This window comes from Sus scrofa, chromosome 10 (assembly GCF_054392235.1).
Source record: "Sus scrofa isolate SSC_HxYL_T2T_F1_AM1 chromosome 10, Sscrofa_HxYL_maternal_Yorkshire_Landrace_v2.0, whole genome shotgun sequence".
Taxonomy (NCBI): Eukaryota; Metazoa; Chordata; class Mammalia; order Artiodactyla; family Suidae; genus Sus; species Sus scrofa.
This window is the reverse complement of record NC_139392.1, coordinates 72,293,414-72,316,836: the sequence shown is the minus strand read 5'-3', so window position 1 is coordinate 72,316,836 and position 23,423 is coordinate 72,293,414. Positions and strand designations below refer to the sequence as shown.

The following is a 23,423-nucleotide window of genomic DNA, read 5'->3' as shown; positions in this document are numbered from 1 at the left end:
AAAACAGTATGGAGCTTCCCGCCAAAATTAAAAATAGAACTACCAGATGATCCAGCATCTGAACTTCTGGGTATTTATGTGAAGAAAATGCAAATGCTAATGTGAAAAGATATATGCAGTCTGATGTATACTGCAGCATTATTTACAATAATCAAGATATGAAAACAACATAGATGTCTATTAATGGATGAATGGATAGAGATATCACACACACCCAGAGACAAATATATAAAAAACCAACAAAAGAATGAAATCTTGTCATTTTTTACAACATGGATGGACCTTGAGGACACTATGCTAAGTGAAGTTAGACCAAGACAAATACTAAATGATTTTTCTTATATGTGAAATCAGAAAAAGAAAGAGAGAGGGAGGGAGGAAGGGAGAAAGAAAAACACCAAGTTCACAGATGCAGAGAACAAACTGGTGGTTGCTAGAGGCAGAGGGTGCAGGGTGGGAGAAATGGGTGAACTGTTTTTGGGGAGGGGGGTTGTTTTGTGTTTCCAGTTTAAATAAATTGATTTTTCAAACAATAAAAAATGTGGAATTCATCACCATCAGGCTCACCCTGCAAGAAATCAGAAAAGATTTTTTCATACAGAAGGAAAATTACATATATACAAAAATTTATATATATACATACATACATGAAAGGAAAAACAGAGAAGGAATAAATAAACTAAAACTTTTGACTTTTTTACTGTTATTAAATGACATAAAATACTACTCTCTTTAAAGTAGTATTAGTAATGATGTATTTGGTTATTCTAGCATATCAATAAGTGGAATGAATGACAAATACGTTGTAAGAAACAGGAGAGTGGAATTAGGAATGTTCTATTATAAGATAACTATACTCCATTTGAAGCAGAATAGTGTTATTTGAAGGTCATTTTACACTTGTTAAAATTAAAAATTTTTAAATCTAGGGAACCATTTAAAACATTTTTTTTTCTTTTTACAGCTGTACCTGTGGCATATGGAAGTTCCTGGGCTAGGGGTCAATTTGGAGCTGTATAGCACAGGGAACTATATCTAGTCACTTGTGATGGAACATGATGGAGGATAATGTAAGAAAAAGAAATGACTGGGTCACTTTGCTGTGTGGTAGAAAACTGACAAACAGTGTAAACCAACTATAATGGAAAAAATAAAAATCGTTTTAAAATAAATAAATAAATAAAAGACAAGGATTGTCAAAGTACCTTTTTATAAAGACACAAATCTATGCTATTTGTAAGAAATTCACTTAATAGATAGTTTAATATCAAAAGGAAAGATATACTATTGCTGATGGTAACAAGAAGAAAGCTGGAGTAGCTATATTAATTTCACACAAAGCATATGTAACAATCCTAACCATGCATGCACTTAACAGAGCATCAAAATAAATAAAACAAAAACTGATAGAAGTGAAAGAAGAAATAGACATACTGAGTACTACAGTTGGAGACTTCAAAACCTCCTGTCAGTAACTGATAGATTAAATAGGGAAAAATTCTATGAAGTCATGGCTGACCTGAATAACACTATCAATCAATGAGGACTAAACGAAAATTTTACAATAGTCCTTTCAAAAAAAAGGCAACCTGACTTATTGTGGTTATTATTTTGCTCTACATACAAATATCAAATCATTATGTTGGGCATCTGAAACAAATATAATGTTATAAGTCAATTATATATCAATGTAAACAAATAAATAAAAGAGTAAGCAAACCAAAAACAAACAGAAAAACAGGATGAAGATTCTTTTCAAGTTTATGTGGAACAATCACAAAGACAGACTACATTCTACACCATAGAATGCACTTTACCAAATTTTAAAAATATCTCACATCTCCTCAGAAAAGAAAATCATGGACTTGGAGAAGAGACTTGTGGTTGCCTGATGGGAGGGGGAGGGAGTGGGAGGGATCGGGAGCTTGGGCTTATCAGACACAACCTAGAATAGATTTACAAGGAGATCCCGCTGAATAGCATTGAGAACTTTGTCTAGATACTCATGATGCAACAGAAGAAAGGGTGGGGGAAAAATGTAATTGTAATGTATACATGTAAGGATAACCTGACCCCCTTGCTGTACAGTGGGAAAATAAAAAAAAAAATAGATGCAAAACATCAAAAAAAATAAAAATAAAAAAATAGAAATTATCATAAAAAACAGAATTATACAAAATATGTTCTCAGATTACAAGGGACTTAAACTAGAAATCACTAATAAAAATAAGCTGGAAAATCCCCCAAATACTTGGAAATCAAAGAACACACCTCAGAATAAGAGACAGATCAAAGAAGTCTCAAAAGTGATTTAAGGGTATGGAACTAAGTGGAAATTAAAAGCCAATTACCAAATTTGTGGGATTAGCAAAAGCAGGGCTTAAAAGAAAATGTACAGCATTAAATGCGTATCTTTAGAAAGAAGAATGATCTAAAATCAATAACCTAAATTTCCACCTTGGGAAAATAAAGAAAAGTACTTAAACATGAGGCAAAGAAAATGAAAGTAATAATAAAAATTAGAGTATAGATCAATGAAATTGAAAACAGGAAAACAATAAATTAAATAAAATTAAAACATGATTCACTGAAACAATCAATAAAATTGATAAACCTCCAGCTGAACTAGCAGAGAGACAAAGAGACAAAATGTAAATTAGAACTGAAAGAGGGGCCATGACTACTGATACCATGGACATTAGAAGGATAATAAAGCAAACTATGAAAAAACTCTATGCCCCCAAATTTCATAATTTAGAAGAAATGGACCAGTTTCTTGAGAGATGCAAACTGCCAACAACACATAAGGAGAAAGAGATAACATTTACCCCTGTACCTATTTAAAAAATTGAATTAATAATTCATAACCTTCAAAAAAAAAGGATAAGGCCCAAGTGTATTCACTAGTGAATTCTACCAAATATTTATGCAAGAAATTATACCAATCCTCCACAATATTTTCCAGAAAACAGAAGCAGAGGAAAGACTTCTTAATTCATCCTATGTTAAGTATTTCCCTAATGCTGAAACCAGATAAAAATGAAAAATACAGACCAGTATCTCTAATGAACATAGACAAAAAAATTCTCTAAAAATATTGGCAAGCAGACTCTGATACTGTATTAAAAAGAATTATACTCCATAACCAAGTGTGATTTATTTTTGGTATGCAAGGCTGGTTCAACAAAATCAATGTACTCCACCACATCAATGAACTAAAGAAGAAAAATTGTGTGACCATATCAATTGATACAGACATTTGACATATCTTATGTGCATTAATAATAAAAATTATCAGCAAAGTAGGCATAGAGAGGAATTTCCTAAACTTGATATAGAACATCTAAAGAAAATTTAACAGCTGACATCAAGCCTAATGGTGAGATGCTCGGTGCTTTCCTCCAAAGATCAGGAAAAATGTGGGGATATCTGCTCTCAGCACTCCTATTCTACACTGCACTGGAAGTTCTATCTAGTACAATAAAGCATATAACATACACAGAAATAAAAGAAGAAATAAAACATCATTGTTTACAGATGACATGATTGTTTATGGAGAAAATCCAATGAATCAAAAATGACAACAAATCTCCTGGAATTAATAAGTGATTACAACAAGGTGTCAATATAAAATGCTCATATACAAAATTCACTGGCTTTCCTATATATCTGCAACAATTAATTGGAATTTGAAATTAAAACACAGTACCATTTAACCTTGCTCCCCACATGAAATAGTTAGATGTGAATCTAACAAAATATGAACAAGGTCAATAAGCAGAAAGCTGTAAAACTCTGATGAAAGAAATAAAAAACCTAAACAAATAGATGATTTTTGTCTTCAGACTGAGATGCTGTATGTAAACATGTCTATTTTTCCCAACTTGATTTATAAATTCAACTTTATCCCCACTAGAAGGATAATTTGTAGACATCAACAAATTAATTCTAAAGTATACTTGGAATGGCAAGGACTTAGAATAACTGACACACACTTAAGACAAATAAAACTGGAAGACTCATAATATTTGTTATTGAGATTATTACAAGTTGTTAAGTCAGTGATCAAGACAGTGTTGTATTGGTCAGAGAACAGACATATAGACACATGCAACAGAATAAAGAGCCTATAAAGAGACTCACACAAACACAGTCAACTGATTTCTGAAAAATGAGCAAAGGCAATTTGATGGAGAAATCATCTTTACAACAAAGATACAACAACAACTGGCAATACAGCTGACTTTACAACAACAATCATCTTTACAACAAAGATACAACAATATCAAAAAAAAAAAAAACCGAGAAAAGAATCTAGGCACAGACCTTATACCTTTCACACAATTGACTCAAAATGGATAACAGATCTAAAGTAAAATGCCAGTGTAAAACCACCAAAAGAAAACATGGCAGAAAATCTACATGATCTTAAACTTGGCATTAAATTTTTAAATATAACACCAATAGCATTTGTCAAAGAAAAAAAAATTGATGGCTAGCAGATACTGGAATCCAGGCTTCTCACTACTGAAGTAGGAGGTTACAGATCAACAAGGGGAGTAGGCTAGAATGACTCATGTGATGATAGATTAGAGACATCAGTTTGAACTCGGGTTTGACCTAATACGGACACAGACGGTTATATACAGAAATATTGATAGATATGAGTGCAAACATAGTTTAAAACACATATACACATGTTTTCTTTGTCTGCCAGCTGAGAAGTAAGGGTATCCCAGTAACAATGAGCACACCTATCAGGCATTTCTTGGTTTCTAAATACCATACTCCAGGTAAAAAGAAACAGGTCTCCTTGGGGAAATGGCTGGCTCTCAGACTGACCCTGAAGCATTCTGCAATATCAAAAAGTAGCAAAACACACACACAAAAAAAATAATTGCACATTCAGTGATACATTGCAGGTGACACAAGTGCTAACTGAATGCATTCCCAACTGCCAAACTGGATTAAGCGACAAATGAAATTAGTATGGGATTATAACCCAAAGTATAAGATAGCATATATGCATCCATACTGTTACAAAAGATTAAATAGATAAGTAAATAAGAGGTAATAGACAAAAAGCCAGTGCAAAAGAATTAAAAATAATTTATGTACCTACTTTACCTTACATTTAAGGAGGTACAACATAGTTTCTCATTCCTAAGATATGGTCTGTCCACAGTGACTTTTTTCTGGAGTAAAAAAATTTCCCTTTTTTCTGGAAAGGGAGAAAGAAAAAAGTTAACTTCATGGTGGAAAAAAGAGATGAACCCTACTTCAAGCCAAGAATTCCAGGTTAATCTCGACAATGTCATACTAACAGTACATATACTTTATATGATGTGATGAGAAGTGGCATCCTACTTCTGTGATTTACCTTCCCAAAACACATTACCTCAGCCAAATCATGAGAAAAGCATCAGACCAATCCCAACTGAAGAACATTTTACAAAATACCAGAATTTCTGAAAACTATCAAGTTCATCAAAAACAAGAAAAGTCAGAGGAACTGTCACAGCCAAGAGAAGCCTAAGGAAATATGATTAATAAATATAAAATCCTGAATGGAACCTTGGATCAGAAAATAGACATTAGGGGAAAACTGAGGAAATCTGAATAAAGTATGGGCTATAGTTTACTTAATATGTCAATACTGATTCATTAATTGTGGCAAACTTACCATACTAATGTAAGATGTTAGAAATAGAGAAAACTTGGTACAGGATAAATGGGAAGTCTCTATCTGAAATAATCCTGTAAATCTGAAATTATTCCAAAATTAAATGTTTATTTAAAAAATATACAAAGAGGGAGTTCCTGTTGTGACACAGCAGAAATGAATCTGACTAATATCCATGAGGATGCAGGTTCGATCCCTGCCCTTGTTCAGTGGATCAGGGACCTGTGGTGTAAGTCATAGATGTGGTTCAAATCCCACATTGCTGTGGCTGTGGCATAGGCCAGCAGCTGCAGCTCTGATTTGACCCCTAGCCTGGGAACTTCCATATGCCATGGGTGTGGCCCTTTAAAAAAAAAGGCAAAAATAAACACATACACACATACATACACACACACACAAGGAAATAACTCATTTCAATAATACAAGTATTTTTTTGTGTGGGTGGGTTTTTTTGGTTTTTTAATTTTTTTATTAAGCAATGTTGATTTACAATGTTGTGCCAATTTCTGCTGTACAACAGAGTGACCCAGTCATACACATATATACTTTCTTTTTATTATACCATCTTCCATCATGTCCTACCCCAAGAGACTGGACACAGTTCCCTGTGCTCTGCGGGAGACTCATAACACCCAATCTTGGTGAGGAATACCTCTCCTCTGCTGATGGAAACATGAAAGGATACAATCACTTGACATGGGGATTTTATGTCTGTGTCTTTTTCCAGGAGTGATGAAAGCATGTGACTACAAAAAAGGCTGGTAAAAGAATATTCGTAGCAGCTCTCTTCATGATAGTCAATGTTGAAAACAGTGGAATGTACATCAATAGGAGTCTTCATAAGCAAGCCATGGTATGTCACACAACACAAAGTATTTAGCATTAAAGGGGAAGGAACTAATTTTCTCAATCATAGGGTTAAACTCAAGACATGCACTGAGGAAAGGAAGCCAGACCCAAAGACAACACATAGCAGGATGCCATTTACATGCATTTCTAAAATAGACAAAAGAAGTCTATAGTGACATGATTCAAGAAAGTTTTGTCTCTGAGTGGGAAGGGCTAGACTGAAAGAGACCCAAGGGAAATTTTCTTGGGTGATGGAAATGCTCTACATCTTCACAAGGGTCTGGGCTATATGAGTATGTACGTTGGTCAGAATTCATTGACGTTTACACCTAAGATTTTTACATTTCACTGTACGTAGATTTTACCCTTAGAAGGAACTGTGAATAAAAAGCAAATATACCCATTTTGGTTCAGTCCTTTAAATAGTGACCCTCAAACTATATAGTTGATATCTCATAATGCCATGCTTGCTTCCAATTACATTTTATGATTTACAATATGCTGTATATCAAAAGAATAATTTAAAATTCAATAATTAGCATTTTTCCTTACCTTTGGGTTTATTAAGGTGAGTGGACAAGCATGAAAACACCTCAATCAGGAGGCAACAGTATTCAAATTCAAAAAGTTGGTAATTCTTGGGTCTTTCTTGTGTGTTGAGTGTTTCTTAAGAATCAACACTATAGGAGATACCACTATGGCATAATGGAATCAGTGGCCTCTCTGGAGCCCTGGGACTCAGGTTCAATCCCTAGCCTGGTACAGTGGGTGAAGGATCTGGTGTTGCCATAGCTGTGGCTTAGGTCACAACTGTGACTCAGATCTGATCCCTGGCCCAAGAACTCTATATGTCTCAGGGTGGGGAAAAAAAAAAGAGAATCAACACCATAGCAAAACATCTGGGAAATAATAATTATGACCCCAACTTAGAGATGAGTAAATTTGGGCTCAGTAAAAAAAAAAAGAAAAAAAGAAAAAAAGTCACTTGTTCAAGGTTACTCACCAAGGAGAGAGTTAAATTCTCATTGACTACCAGTATCTTCAGTGCTTTTAAAGAAGTGGGAGTGGAGGAAATAGAAGCCAAGTGCAAAACTGAAGAATGAATTCAACTCTTGAGTTTTCAGGAATCCAGGGCAAAGGTGACGTGAGAGTCAGGTGTGTTGTTTTAAGGACTGATATAAGGAATTATGCCAGCTCACCAGAAGAAAGTATTTTTCTGATATTAACTTCAAAGAACTTATCCCATCAGTCCTGCATAAGAGCCATAAAGGAATACCATGCTCAAGAGTTCTGCAGAATTTGCACGAGCATGTTCTGACCCTATCACCCTGATGTTCCACAACAGCTGAAAGCCTGCCATAACTGGCTTGCTCAGCTGACAACCTTACTGTTGATATGGCCTTCCTAGGAGCTCAGTTCCAACATACCGATTTCGTTTATTGTAGCTTGCCTGGCTCAGCCTATTAGTAACCATGCTAATTGAACTATTTGTTGTGAGTTCAATCAGATCTGCTCCTTAGGAAAATAAACATCTTGGTTTATCCATGACATGTGTTCTCAAGGAGTGCTTTGCTTAGCACCCAGCTGTAAATCTGAATAAAAATTGAGAAGAGAAATTTCCACAGACAAATGTTTTGGCTAACTATCTCTTTTGGCATTTCAACTGAAATCTTCTCTTTAAAAAATATAGCTGCCATTTGAACCAAGATTTCTTTCGTTTATTCCATTTCCAATTAGTGGCTCAGCTTTGCATTGGCATTTCTGTTTTAGCAGCTGCAGTGGAATCACTGGGCCAAATGCTGCCTCCCTCTTTTGTCTACTTGCCATGTTTTCTGATGTCCACAGGCAGGGCCACAAGCACTGCCCCCCAATATCTATTGTCCTAATCATTAATGTGAGTCAATGACAACAGGACACATGTGAAGAACATACATACCCCTGCCTAGGGCTCAAATAGAAGGTCTTACCTACAAGCAAAAGACTTTTTAAGCAATCTCGCATTTGCAATTAGAGGAAGAAAATATTCTTTCTCTACTCCCAGCATTGGGAAATCACATCTCACAATAAAAATAGTCATATCATGAGTGAATTTCAGCACTCCCTTTTAGACATACGTTGTATCTATTTAGTATCTTTGAAGTAGAGGCTCAGCACTGTGCTGGTCTTATAGATGATCATCAAAAGCAGAAGTTATTCTTTCTCTTTCTGTAGTGATGCTAGAAATATTTGCAATGACTAGGTTTTGAAAATGAAGTGGAAGAAAGTCTAAAGAGGCATGGCTTTAGCCCAAAGGCATGAGGTGTTAGTCTGTCCCTCAGATGCCTCTTTATTTTTTGATTTACATCCTTTGACTTTATGCATATATTATATACAACATTTTATCTGACTTCAAAATGCACCTTTTTTTTCACTGTCATGTGGGCACTTAAAATAGTTAACTTATTTTTTAATTTACTTATTTTTATGAACATATAATTGATATACAGTGTTGTGCCAATTTCTGCTATACAACACTGTGACCCAGTCATACATATACACATTTTTTTCTCATACTATCTTCCATCATGTTCTATCCCAAGCGATTGGATATAGTTCCCTGAGCTGTACAATAGGACCTCATTGTTTATCCATTCCAAATGTAATAGTTTGCATCTACCAACCCCAAACTCCCAGACCATCTCACTTCCTTCCCTCTTGGCAACCACAAGTCTGTTCTTCTTCTGTATGAGTCTGTTTCCGTTTTGTTGAGAGGTTCGTTTGTGCCATATTTTAGATTCCACATATAAATGATATCATATGGTATTTGTCTTTCTCTTTCTTCATTTAATATGAGAATCTCTGCTTGCATCAATGTTGCTGCAAATGGCATTACTTTGTTTTGTTTTTTTTTAATGGCTGAGTAGTATCCATTGTGTATATGTACCACATCTTCCTAATCTTCTCATCTGTTGATGGACATTTAGGTTGCTTCCATGTCTTGGCTACTGTGAATAATGCTGCTGTGAACATAGGGGTGCATGTATCTTTTTTTAGATATAGTTTCACTTGAGGGTTTGAGGTTTATTTCAGAGGGTTAATGACCACAGAAGAGCTCTCTTCTAAGGGTGGGGAGGGAGAAGATGGTTGTACTTTCCTCTCTTAGGAGGAATACAAGAATATCTATAGAAGATAATTCCAGCCCTCCACAGCCCTAGCCACGACGGTAAGCCACCAGCCACAAGTCATTTAATTAAAATTTAAAAATTAAAAAGTTCAGTTCCTTAGTTGTACTAGTCACACTCCAAGTGCTTTGATGGCAGGAAATAGAACATTTCCACCATCACTGGAAGTTTCACTGGACAACTCTACTCTCAAAGTACGTAAAGCAGACAATTCTGGCGTTGAACTCGAGATTCTCTCATTATAGAAGGCCCTGATATAGGATAGAGGCTTTTGGTCCAAATTTAAAATCAATAATGCTCCATTGGGGTAGGTTTTATTTGTTGCCGTAGTAATATGATCATATGTACCACCATGTTGAAAAGAAGAATGCTGAAAACACGAACCTTGACCTCTGAAAGCTTACAACTCAATACACTGCTCTTCTGCTTGCCTTTCTTCTCCACCTGCTTTGTCCATCAACCTCTCCATGTCAATCTTCCTCTTTCTTAGATTATCTCTTTCCTTTTTCACCAGTGAAAGAACTCCATGTTCATTTATGCCTCTGTAAGCAAATTATTCAATCTGAATAGACTTGTTGCTAGGTTTAAAGATAAAAGTTTTGATACCTTAAGCCTGCTCACAAATGACTTCTTTCCATTCAGTCATAGAAATTTTTCTATTTCCATTCTGGGAACTAAGGGCATCCACCAAGGTACAGTGAATTCTCTGGGTATGCTGCAATGTCTTGCCAGACAGATGAACTGTCCTAAGCTTATAAAAATGCTATTGTGATGTAAAGACGGCTACAAGACTGTTTCCAGAAAGCCTAATTACAGTGGTTGGCAGATGAGCTTGAAGGATAAAATGCTGTTCCTAAGTAAGATAAGCAAGTGGAACTTTACAAATGTACCTTCCCATTCTCCTTGTCTCCTTTGTTGCCAATAGGCAGCCAAAAAGCCAGCAGGGTTCTTTCAAAGGCTGTCTTTCCATTAGGACTTCAATGGCGTTGGCAATGAAAGGTGAGACAGAAGGGCATGCAAAATGGAGCTGAATGCCATGCTGGAACTGTGTTGATTATGCTGAGAACACACTTGTTGCTATGCTAATGGGACAGGATTCTATTTCTCTTGACTGTTTAAATTTTTCCAGCACAAATGAGGCAGTGTATAGTGGGGCTGTTACATCATGCAGCTTTCTGAAAGGGCTGGTGGCTTCTCTCCATTTACACCTCCTCCTCTTGCACATGGCCCTTTTCCCTGGTGAGAAGATGCTTTTGCTTTTTCACAAAGTGGTCTCATTGGCTTGGAAAACATTATGAGACTCAATTAGGATTTATAATAGCCAGATTTCTCAGGACTCCTTAAAAGTAAATATGTCTTGGCCAGATTCCAAACATGTTCAAGTACTCACCTCTTCACTTCTCACCGCCCCATAGCTGCGTCACCAACACTTGGGGGAAAAAGAAAAAAAGAAACAAAAAAAAAAACCTGGACTGTTCAACTGAAAATAAGCACCAGAGTTGAAAGGCTTGGTTTAGGCTCCAAGTTAAACTGCATTCCACTGTGTGGAGAAGACAACAGCAAAGGAAGATAAAGCTGAAGAAAATAGAAAGGAATAAGAGAAGAGTCTTGTGTTTGGGAAGTTCATCATTTACTGAGGATAAAATTTAAAATAAATAGTGACCTAGTCATATACATGTGTGTGTGTGTGTGTGTGTGTGTGTGTGTACACATTCGCTTTCTCATACTATCTTCACTACGCTGTACAGCAGACATTGACACAACACTGTAAATCAATTAAACTCTAAATAAAATAGAATAAAACAAATAGTGAGTATAAATTACCTAAAATAAAGAATAACTCCAGAGTTATAGCTGTGGCACAGTGAGTTAAGGATCTGGCATTGCCACAGCTGTGCCATAGGTTGCAGCTGTGACTCAGATTCAGTCCCTGGCCTAGGAATTTCCATATGCTATGGGTATGGCCAAAAAAAAAGGGGGGGGGAGAAGAATAACTCAAAACCAACACATATAACTTTGTGCCTCTCGAATCATCCACTTCTCTTAATGACTACCACTCTCTTAACCTAAACTAGCATCTTCTCACAACTGAATTCTAGAATCTTCTTCCTAGCTGGTTGGCTGGTCCAACTGCTCTTACTCTGCTTCCACTGATTCACTGCAGGCAAAGTGACAATTTTACTTTTGCTTAAACCTCTTCAACAGGCTATACCCCTTTAAAAATAAAAACCTTCCTTAACACAATTTCCAGGCTCTATAAATTCTAACCCTTCCCTACCTCTGGGAAGATTCAGCTCACACCACTGCCTTGGGGTTTCTCAGTCCTAGTCTCTTAGTCTCTCTTAAGGACCTTACTCCAACCAGTCTCAAAATATTTATATATGCCTGTTTCCTATGCCTAGAATCCCTTTTCCTTCTCTCTTCATCTTTTTAACTATTCAATATTTATATCTCAGTCCAACAGGTTTTTTTATCAGAGAGCCTTCCTTAACCTAAGTAGGCAAAGAGCCTCTATTATATTGTTTTCTTTCTATCCTGACTTCATCTTTGTAATTGTTAAGACGATTTTGTTTTCACCAGACTTACAGATGCAGAGGACAGACATGTGGTCGCCAAGAGGGAGTGGGTAGGGAGTGGGATGGATGGGGAGCTTGGGATTAGTAGATGCAAACTACTACATATAGAAGGGATAAGCAACGAGGTCCTACTGCATAGCACAGGGAACTATATCCAGTCTCTTGGGATAGACCATGATGGAAGATAATATGAGAAAAAGAATGTATTTATACATAGATATATATGACTGGGTCACTTTGCTGTACAGAAGAAATTGGTACATTACAAATGAACTATACTTTAATTAAAAAAAGATTTTGTTTTTCCATGCATTGTGGATATTTAATAAATGATTTTTCTCCCAGTAGCTTCATAAGGCAAGGAATATATCTTTCTTGTTTACAATGATATTCTTCGGGTCTACCTAGCACCTGGCACTTTGCAGCAACACCTCAAAAATTGCTTGAGGAAGTATGAAAGATAAAGAAAGAAAGAAGGGTGGGTAGGAAAGATTTGCCCAAACATAATACAATATTTTCACCGAAAGCTTGGGACCCAGCCCATGACTCTGTAATAGGTCCTCCAGAAATAACTGCTGCTTTATCAAAAGAAATTAGCAAAGATTAATTGTCAGAGGAAAGTGGTAAGTATAGTAGGGAAAGTTTTCCTGGATATGGCAAAGGGTGCATCTAGGAGGAGTAAAGGATACCTGCAAAATTCATTGGCAGAGGTCTAGACTGGAGGTAGCTTTCCTTGACTTGGTGGATTTTAATGAGATAGGCCAGACTCCATACATTTGAAGACACAGGGCCGTAAGATCTTTCCTTTGAGGAAACAGACTTAGCTAAATTTGCTTTCTTCACACAGTAGAATTAAAAGGATGGACTACATGGCCTTCCCCAAGCCCTTAAGTCTCCAAATAAATTATGCAAATGCTACAAGTGAACTTACTGAAGGGCCAGTTGGAGAGTGCTAAAAATTAGTCGAAATATCATATCACCTCTGTTGTTATTTTCCCTGGTAGAGAGAAGTTTAGCTCACTAAATAAGGTGATTGGTATATGAAAGAGCCTGACACTTGGTCTGGTATATTATTACGTGGTAATTATTTAATCAGTGTTCAATCTAGTGCATGTTATTCCATAGTATTTTGTTTGGTATTTACTGAACTGAAAATAGAAGCTCCCAGAACTGGGAGTTGCTGTTCCATGTAAGGTGAGCCTGGATCTCTATCTGAAACAAGGTGTTTGCTTTGCAACACTCATACTGCATTTTGGGATGCATGCTCCAGCATACACTTCCTTGGTGGCTATAGCGACTCCAGGATCCTAATAAGATGGATGTTACCTGGCTCTGCCTAGATACTGTCCTGAATGTTACATTTTTGCATTGTCAAGTTGTTGTTTCTAAACTGTATGAGCCCTATGAAGATCAATAATATCTTAACTCACAATACTAAATCCATTATTAATCTTCCTTAATGAAATCCATGGCTAAGGCAAAAAATAGAATGAATGTAAAAACTTTTATTTAATATAACTACTGTCTGTATGTTCCATTTAAATTCTAGCATTCGGATAAAATCATAAACTTGGATTTAATGAAAAATTTTGTAAGCAAACTTGTCTAAGAAGAACTCCTGTATTATATTCTTGAATTTCATTTAGTAATTTATAAAAATATGTGAAAAAAATAGATATGTTCAAATTTATTTACATCATTCTTAAGTGGTTAATTATAGTATAAACACCCTGATTTTATATACTGAAATAGAAAAAATATCCTTGGAGACATGTTTAATCACTTGGATCTAGTAGTGCAGTGTTTACTCATTCATTTTTAGTCCATTAGAGTGTAAATTAGAGTTGATTTGCTTGCTCTGATTGGCTTAATTGCCCCAGTTACAGCTGAAGTACAAATAAAATTGTTATAAATTGAACAGATGTTTAACCTACTCTACCAAGATCTTTAATAGTCAATTCCAATTGCAATTTACATTCAGCAATTTAACAAGACCCTTAGGAAACGTATTTGATTATTAAAACAAGCTGTTTGTTTCTCTGTGTGGTGGAAACAAGACCACTGCGTCACATGCTTTGGCCTGGTGCGAATTTTTAAAATTTAATTTTGCTTGTCTCTGTTTTAGGGAAAAATACACACACATGCGCACACACACAGAGTCTGAATGAATGGCTAAAGAAGTTAGTTTGCCAGCCTAAAAAAAAAATGGACATGATGCTCAAAATGATAGAAGGAAAATTGCCCAGAATTATGAAGTATTTTGTAAAGAAGCAGACAAATCCCATTACATTTTCCACAAGCATCTTCACCAAGTCTTTTTTATAGCCAGTGGAAATTCATCTTAGTTAAATCATCAATTAGAAAACGAATAACCAATTCCATCATTCAGATTCTAAATGTCTTTCCCCCACAGTCCATGTGGAAATTTTAAAAAATAGTCTTATAGAACATGCATGACATTGCACTGTCTTCTATAATCTTTTCACTTTAATTTAATGTGGCTGTTAAGATACTGCATAACTTTTAGTGTGATCTCTTCCTAAGAACGTTTGGCAGAAACTGGCACATTACAGCTCTCGTATTTCCTCAGGAAGGAATTTAAGATGTATTTTATATCTAGTTCCATAAATTCATAATGTGAACCTCCAGATTCACTGTTATTATATACTGAGGCCATGTTTAGATAATAGGAAAGTTAGCTTACTAAAAAGATAAGCTTGTACTATGGATGTAGAATCACTGAATCGAAAACCAAATAAACATTAAGGATCAGCTAATCTTGGAGCCAATACTCAAATGCCTTCAAGGAATCAGGGAAATAGCCTAATTAAGTGGGGGCAAGGATGGATTGAGAGTACCCATCTCCATTAAAGGGACAGACCCACTTAGTTTCAGCCAATTATTGCCATTATAAAATGCAGGCCATGGATGAGAGGGTCTGAGTTTTCATGAAAAGTTCAGAATCCAGATTTTTAAGAACTCATACAACTTAATAGCAAAAACAACAACAACAACACAAAAAAAATCAGATTAAACTTGGGCAAAGACCTAAATAGACATTTTTCCAAAGAAGATATATGAATGGCCAAAAGGTTTTCAATATCACTAAGCCAAAGGGAGAGGCAAATCAAAAACATGAGCTATCACTTCATGCCTTTTAGAATGGTAATTATTAAAAAGACAAGAAACAACAAATGCTAGAGGGGAGGTAAAGAAAAGGGAACCCTGTGAACTGCTGGTGCAGCCACTATGGAAAACAGTATGAAGGCTCCTCCAACAATTAAAAATAGAACTTTCATCTGATCCAGTGCATCCATCTTCGGGAATACAGCTGAAAGAAATAAAAACATTATGTCAAAGAGATATCAGCACCCCATGTTCATGGCAGCATTATTCACAATAGCCAAGCTACGGAAACACTCTAAGTTTTCATCAAAAGATGAAGAGATAAAGATGTAGTAGCTATACACACAATAGGACACTGTTCAGCTCTAAAAAGGAAAGAAGCCTTGCCATTTGTGATAACATGGATGGACCCTAGGGCATTATGATAAGTGAGGTAAGTCAGCCATAGAAAGAAGACAAATACTGCATGATTTCACTTGTACATGGAATCTAAAAAAAAAAAAAAAAAAAAAAAAAAGGCAACAATAAAAAACTCAAACTCATAGAAAAAGAGACCATATTTGTGATTACCAGAGGCAGGGGTAAAGGTTGAAAAGGGAATTAATGATGGTGATCAAAAGGTACAAACTTCCCATTACAGGTCAATACTGGGGATATAATAGACCATGAGGTGACTGTAGTTAATAGTGCTCTCTGGTTTATCTCAAAGTTAAGAGAGTAGGTCCTAAAGTTCTCATCATAAGGACAAAGCAAACTAATACAAGCAGAGAATCCATCTCCTTCCATTTTCTGGCTTCTAAAGGCTGCCTGCATTCCTTGTCTCATGGCCTCATCCATCATTTACAAAGCCAATAGCATAGCACCTTCAAATCTCTCCCCCTGCCTCTGCCAATACTCCAAGAACCCTTCTGATCCCATTGGTCCCACCCAGATAATCCAGGATAATCTATCCATTTCAAAATCCTTAATCTATCACATCTGCACTGACTCTTTTTCCATGGACGGTAAAATACTCAGGTGTAGAAGGTTAGAAGGACATTTTTAAGGATTCCATGATTCTCTGTCTCCTTATGGTGAAATATACAAAACCACCAATGCTGCAAGTCATAAGTCCTCTTTATGGTACAGATCCCTGACTAGGGAAAGCAAACACAGGTCTGAAGCCATTCTATAGAAAAGAGAATGGTACAACTTTAAAACCAAGGCCAGTTCTAATAGAACTACCATAGGATCCAGCAATCCCACTCCTGGACATCTATCTGGAGAAAAGATACATACACCCCAATGTTCATTGCAGCACTATTCACAATAGCCAAAACATGGAAGCAACCTAAATGTCCATCAACAAAGGAATGGATAAACAAGATGTGGTATATGTATACAGTGGAATACTACTTAGCTATAAAGAAGAATGAAATAATACTATTTGCAGCAACATGGATGGACCTAGGGATTACCATACTAAGTGAAGTTAGTGAAAGACAAACATTATATGATATCATTTATATGTGGAATCTAAAAAAAGGATACTAATTAACTTATATTCAGAACATAAAAAGACTCATAGACTTTGAAAAATGTATGGTTACCAAAGGGGACGGGTGGGGTGGGGAGAGATAGACTTGAGGCTGGGATTGGCATATGCACACTGAGGTATATGGAATAATTAGCCAACAGGGACCTGCTGTATAGCACAGAGAACTCTACCCATTATTCTGTGATAATCTATGTGGGAAAAGAATCTGAAAAAGAATGGATGCGTGTATATGTATAACTGAGTCACTTTGTTGTATAGCAGAAATTATCACAGCATTGTAAATCAACTATACTTTAATACAACTTTTTAAAAAGTGAAAAAAATAAAAACAATAAATTATATCTATTAAAGTACAAAAATAAATAAATCCAAGGCCAATTCACTTCAGAATTAACTGAAGGCTGGGATCAAGATAAATTTCTTCAGGATATAAAATAAAAAATGCCCAAGTTTTGCCCAGCTCTGAGAAGATTAGGTTGTGTTCACAGTGGGTCTATCTGTTCACAGACTTGAAGTGGAAGGTCTAAGCTCTGTGGGAAAAAAAATCCCCTATTACACAGGACTTTCAATATTAAGAGTAAGTAACTTAGTATGTACTAAAATATTTAGTACTTAGACTACATCACGACTAAAAAGTAACCCTGTCTTAGTACATAACCAATTTTTTTGTTTCCAGAAATGTCTTGGTGTTGCTGCTTCACACTATTTTTGAAGGCACATGAACTTGGGTGTTTACTACTATTGGGATTAAATACAATTCTTCTATAGTCTAGATAACTGCATTTCCTTTAATATTTCTCTTTAGGTCCTATATTCCAATTTAATTATGCATTTTTTATATTCTCCTTTGAGCCACTGTCTATTTCTCTGCATCTCTTTTCATTATATATTGCACAAAATAGGAACCATAATATGCTGTCATTCTTCAACTGAAATTATTTTGCTGAGTTTTTACTGAATATTTTATCTATCGCAGGGATGAATTTGTAATCATTCACTACACAGAGGTCCCCTTTTTTTTCCCAACCTACATTTGCAGAGATGAATTTAATGGCCCTTGAATAAAAGCTCATAAAGTCTGAACTATGACTTTGAGCTTCCTGCAAAACACCCCACCCTCTGTATCACAAGTTGAGTATGGTCAAGTTCCAAATGGCCAAAAACTATGTTACAGTCCTTAAATTCTATCATTAATTCAATTAATAAATTCAGATGAAGGGTTGAGGCTCTGTGAGAGGCAGCTATTTTGACAGATAGGACTTGAAAAAAATCATGTGATGACAGATGTTTCCATTATGGTTCAGTGGGATAAAAAACCAACCAGTATTCATAAGGATGTGGGTTTGATCCCTTGCCTCATTCAGTGGGTTAAAGATCCGGCATCGCTCAAGCTGAGGCATAGATTGTAGATGCAGCGCAGATCCAGTGTTGCTGTGGCTCCAATCCGACTCTTAGGCGAGGGAACTTCCATATGCCACCCTTGTGACTGTAAAAAGAAAAAAGAAATGATGCAACAAATTTTAAATAGGGTATTTCTGATGATTCTGTTTTATGGAAAATCTTCCAATCATATATTTAGAGCCAAATAAGTGCCACTGACATATGGACAAAGTAAAATGATGCCATGAGACAGTTAATAAAAATTCAAAATAGATTTCTTCTTTGATCTCTTTATCTAGATTTTCTTCATTTTCAATTCCATTTTATATGTTTTGCTGGAGAAGTTGTTTCCAGAGCTGTTTTCTTTAATGCTTTAACTTTAAATTTTAAAAAATATTTCAGACATATTTTCTATTTTCCTCATAGTTTGTGCATGTACCTGTTTGTTGTATAACAACTTTATTGAGATATAATTCACATAGCAGACACTTCACTCATTTAAGAGTACTACTCAATGGTTTATGTATATTCACAAAATTGCACAGCCATCAGCACCATTAATTTATTATTTATTTATTGTCTTTTTAGGGCCACATCTATGGCATATGGAAGTTCCCAGGCTAGGGGCTGAATTGAAGTGGCAGCTGCCAGCCTACACCACAGCCACAGCAACCTGAGATCTGAACCGCGTCTATAACCTACACCACAGTTCACAGCCAACACCAGATCCTTTAGCCACTGACCAAGGCCAGGGATGGAACCCACATCCCCATGGATACCAACTGGGCTCTTAACCCACTGAGCCACAACAGGAACCCCCAGCATCATTAACTTCAGAGGATTTCACCATTCCTAAAAGAAACCCCACACCATTGGCAGTCACACCTCATTTCTCCACAGTCCCTCAAGCCCAAGGCAGCCAGTACCCTGTCTTCTGTCTGTAGATTTGACTGTTAGGGACATTTCATATACATGCAATCATACAATATGTGGCCTTTTATGACTGGTTTCTTTCATTTCATTTAATGTTTTCGAGGTTCTTAAATGCTGTAGGTACTTCATCCTATTTTATTGCTAAATAACCCAACTGACCCTTGAGACATGCAGGGTTAATTCAAGTATAATTTATAGTCAGCGTTCCACATCTACAATTCCTCTGCATCAGCGCATTTAACCAAGCATAGATTGTATAGTATTGATATAGTATTTACAATTAAAAATATCCACATACATGTGGACTCATGAAGTTCAAACTCATATTTTTCAGAAGGTCAACTATATCCCATTCTATGGATACACCACATTTCATGTAGTTATTCATCATTAAATGGACATTAGGGTTTATTTCTACTTTTGAGTTATGACTAATGCTTATATGAATATGCACGTACAAGTTTTTAACGTGGCTATGTTCGCATTTCTACTGTTTATATAACTAGGATTGAAATTTCTGGGTTATATGGTAACTTTGTGTTTACCCTTTCAATGAACTGTCAGACTGTTTGCCAAAGCATCTGCATCATTCGATATTCCCACTGGTGATGTATAGAGGTTCTGCTTTCTTCCAAGCACTTATTATTATCTGTCTTTTTGATTATATCTATCCCAGTATCTCACTGCGGTTTTGCCTGATATTTCCCTAGCAGCTAATGATGTGCATTTTCTCACGTGCTTATTGACCACATCTAATCAGATCCTTTGCCTCATTTTAAAATGAGGTTGTCTTGTTATTGTCATGAGCATTTTTATATATTCTAGACACAAATCTAATAAGGGACTTGCCACTTAAGAGTATTTTCTTAAATTCTGTGGGGTGTTCTTTCACTTTTATGACAGTGTCCTTTAAAGCACAGAAGTTTTGAATTTTGATAAAGTCAAATATATCCATTTTTCTTTTGTTCTTGTACTTTGGGCATCACATCGAAGGAACCATTGCCTAATCCAAGGTCATGAAGACATGTACCTGTTGGGTTTTTTATTTTATTTTATATTTTTAGCAATTATATTTTGGTATTTGATCAATTTGTAATTCATTTTTGTATATGACCTAAGAGTCCAACCTCATTCTTTGGCATGTGAGTGTCCAGTTATCCCAGCACCATTTGTTGAAAAGACTCTTCTTCTTCCCATTGAATTTTTCCTGACACCCTTCTTAAAAAAATCAATTGATTGTAAACATGAAAGTTTTTCTTTTTTTCTTTCTTTTTACAGCCACACCTGAGGCATGTGGAAATTCCCAGGCCAGGGGTCAAATCAGAGCTGCAGCCTATACCACAGCCACAGCCACGGCCATGGCAACACGAGATCCAGGCTGCATCTATGACTTATGCCACAGCTTGTGACAATGCTGGATCCTTAGCTCACTGAGTGAGGACAGGGATCAAACCCACATCCTCACGGATACTATGTTGGGTTCTTAACCTGCTGAGCCACAAAGGGAACTCTGATAGCTTAGTTCTTGATTCAATTATATTCCACTGATCTATATGTCTATCTTTATGACAGTGTTTATTAAAAAGTATCTCTTCCATGAAAATTATATTTCATAGAAACATTAAGTATTTTAAACTAAAAATAACACCAAAACAAAACCCACCAGAATGTTTGTCACCATCTCTACTCTACCAAGCAATAAATGGTTTGGAAATGTTACATGACTGATTATATATTGAAAACAGAAAAACCAAGGCAAGAAACAGTGGGTAAATGCTACATTTAAGCTACATGATCTCAAGATAATGACCTACTGCCTACACGTGAGGTATTGTCAGCTAATAATCATAGAAAATTTCTCTTAATTATTACAATCAGTGTTTAGAGTAAATGAGCAGAAACATTAAAACAAATATAAAATCTAAGTTTATATAGAAAAGAGTGAAAGTTTGAGAACAGATTTTACTCCAAGAATCAATAAAAAAATACTAGCATTTATTATGATCCAGCTTCTTGACTCATTGCTACATTTAATCTTCATAAAAACTCCATGAGTCAAGTAAAAGGAATTACCCAATTTGGAGGGAATAAAAATGAAGGTAGGAGGAGTTCCTTCCATGGTGCAATAGCTAAAGAATCTAGCTGCAGCAGCTTGGGTCAATGCAGAGGTGTGGGTTTGATCTTCAGCCCAGTGCAGTGGGTTAAAATATCCAGTGTTGCTGCAGCTGTGGTATAAGTCACAGCTGCAGCTCAGATTCAGTCCCTGACCTGGGAACTTCCATATGCTGTGGGTGTGGCCATAATTTTTTTTAAGTTAAGGTAGGAGAAGTTAGTTTCCTAACTTCACGGAGGTAGTTAGTGGACAAGTTGGGATTTAAGACTGGATTAGTGGAAACTCAAGAGAATTGATAACCAGCATCCCTGTTTCTCAAGTCTAGCTGTCCACGAGTTCCAACATTTTTCAACCTAAGGACTGGAATTTCTCATAACATTTAATGAGGTATCACCTCACACCAGTCAGAATGGTCATCATCAAAAAGTCTACATTCCCACCACCAGTGTAGGAGGGCTCCCTTTTTTCCACACCCTCTCCAACATTTATTATTTGTAAAAATTTATTTATGTATTTATTTATTTAATGTTTGTAGACATTTTCTTTTTTATGGAGAGAGTGTGGAGAAAAGGGAACCCTCTGACATTGTTGGTAGGACTATAAATTGGTTTGGACACTATAGAAAACAGTTTGGAGGTTCCTTAAAAAACTAAATATAGAACTACCATATGATCCATCAATCCTACTCCTGGGCAGATATCAAGAGAAAACTATAATTTGAAAAGATACATGCACCCCAATGTTCATTGCAGCACTATTTATAAGAGCCAAGACAGGGAAGCAACTGAAATGTCCATCAATAGAGCAATGAATAAAGAAGATATGGTGCATATATACAATGGAATACTACTCAGCCATAAAAAAGAATGAAATAATGCCATTTGCAGTAACTTGGATGGATCTAGAGATTATTACACTAAGTGAAGTCAAAGACAAATATCATATTATATAACTAATATGTGGAATCTAATAAAAAATGATACAAATGAACTTATTTATAAAAGAGAAACCGACTCATAGAACATGAAATCAAACTTATGGTTAACAAAAGGGTAATGTAGGTGAGGGGGAGGGATAAACTAGGAGTTTGGGATTAACCTATACACACTACCATATACAAAATAAATAACTAACAATAACCTATTGTATAATCACAGGGAACTCTACTCAATATTCTGTAATAACCTGTATAGGAAAAGAGTCTAAAAAGGCATGGATGTATGTATATGTATAACTGATCCACTTTGCTATACACCTGGAGCTAATACATCATTGTAAATCAATTATACCCCCCAAAAAATGTAAAAATAATAATTCAAAAAATGAATTACCATTGTTATTTTAACCCAATAATCATATTGAAATTTTCTTAGTCATAATCATTATTTGCATAAAATTAACTAACATTTAAAAAATATAAAATCTAGATACAATAATGATTTAAGAGGTTCTTGGTTGGTCACTATCTGCTAGCCCAGTTTATCCAGCTCTGGATTTTATACACGTAGGAGCTGAGACTTGGGGTTTCGATGACTTCTTCAAAAGTTCAGGATGCTGCTGAGTGGAGAATACCAGCAGAGATTTCAAATTTACATTTTTTCCAACCACTGCTTCACTGTACTTAGCATCTGTTATCAATTGCTCTTTGGTATAATTCTGAGTCAACTATGTTAGAAAATAAAATCTTCCAGGCTGTGCTTTCTCCTGAACTTTTACTTGAGAGCAGTTACCATAGACATGGCTGTGAACACTCGCTGACCACACCCCTGCTCTGGTTGACCTCTTCCAACCATCTCAGCTCCAAAACCATTATCTTCACCCCCTCAGTGAGGCAGCTTTTATCTTGTACTCTTTTCCAAGTTATCATTCCAACCCTACCTATCCCCCATGGCTTGCATGCTAGATAGGTCTTTGACCCCTTCTGTTTTACTTACTCCTTTGGCCAAAACACAAAAGAAACATGCCACTAAAGGTGGTTCATTGGGTTTCCATCATACTTCTTCCATTCAAGATGAAATGAATATACTGTCTACATAAGTGCCTATAATTCTGAAGGTCAGAGCTA

General features: G+C 35.9%; 1 protein-coding gene across 24 annotated transcripts in view; it reads right to left on the bottom strand.

Annotated features, from left to right (window-relative positions):
* Positions 1-23,423, bottom strand: part of RSU1 (Ras suppressor protein 1) — an 883,461-nt gene that overhangs the window by 328,956 nt on the left and 531,082 nt on the right. For 9 of the 24 annotated variants that reach the window (XR_014817908.1, XR_014817897.1, XR_014817912.1 and 6 more), the window contains one exon: positions 5,128-5,221. The exons of 7 other annotated variants lie outside the window; for them this stretch is intronic. The gene's annotated coding sequence lies outside the window, so the exon portion shown is untranslated. Of the gene's footprint in view, positions 1-5,118; positions 5,222-10,077; positions 10,236-11,309; positions 15,601-23,423 lie in introns of those variants that run through there. 8 more of the 24 variants (XR_014817910.1, XR_014817914.1, XR_014817923.1 and 5 more) reach the window with 6 other exon arrangements.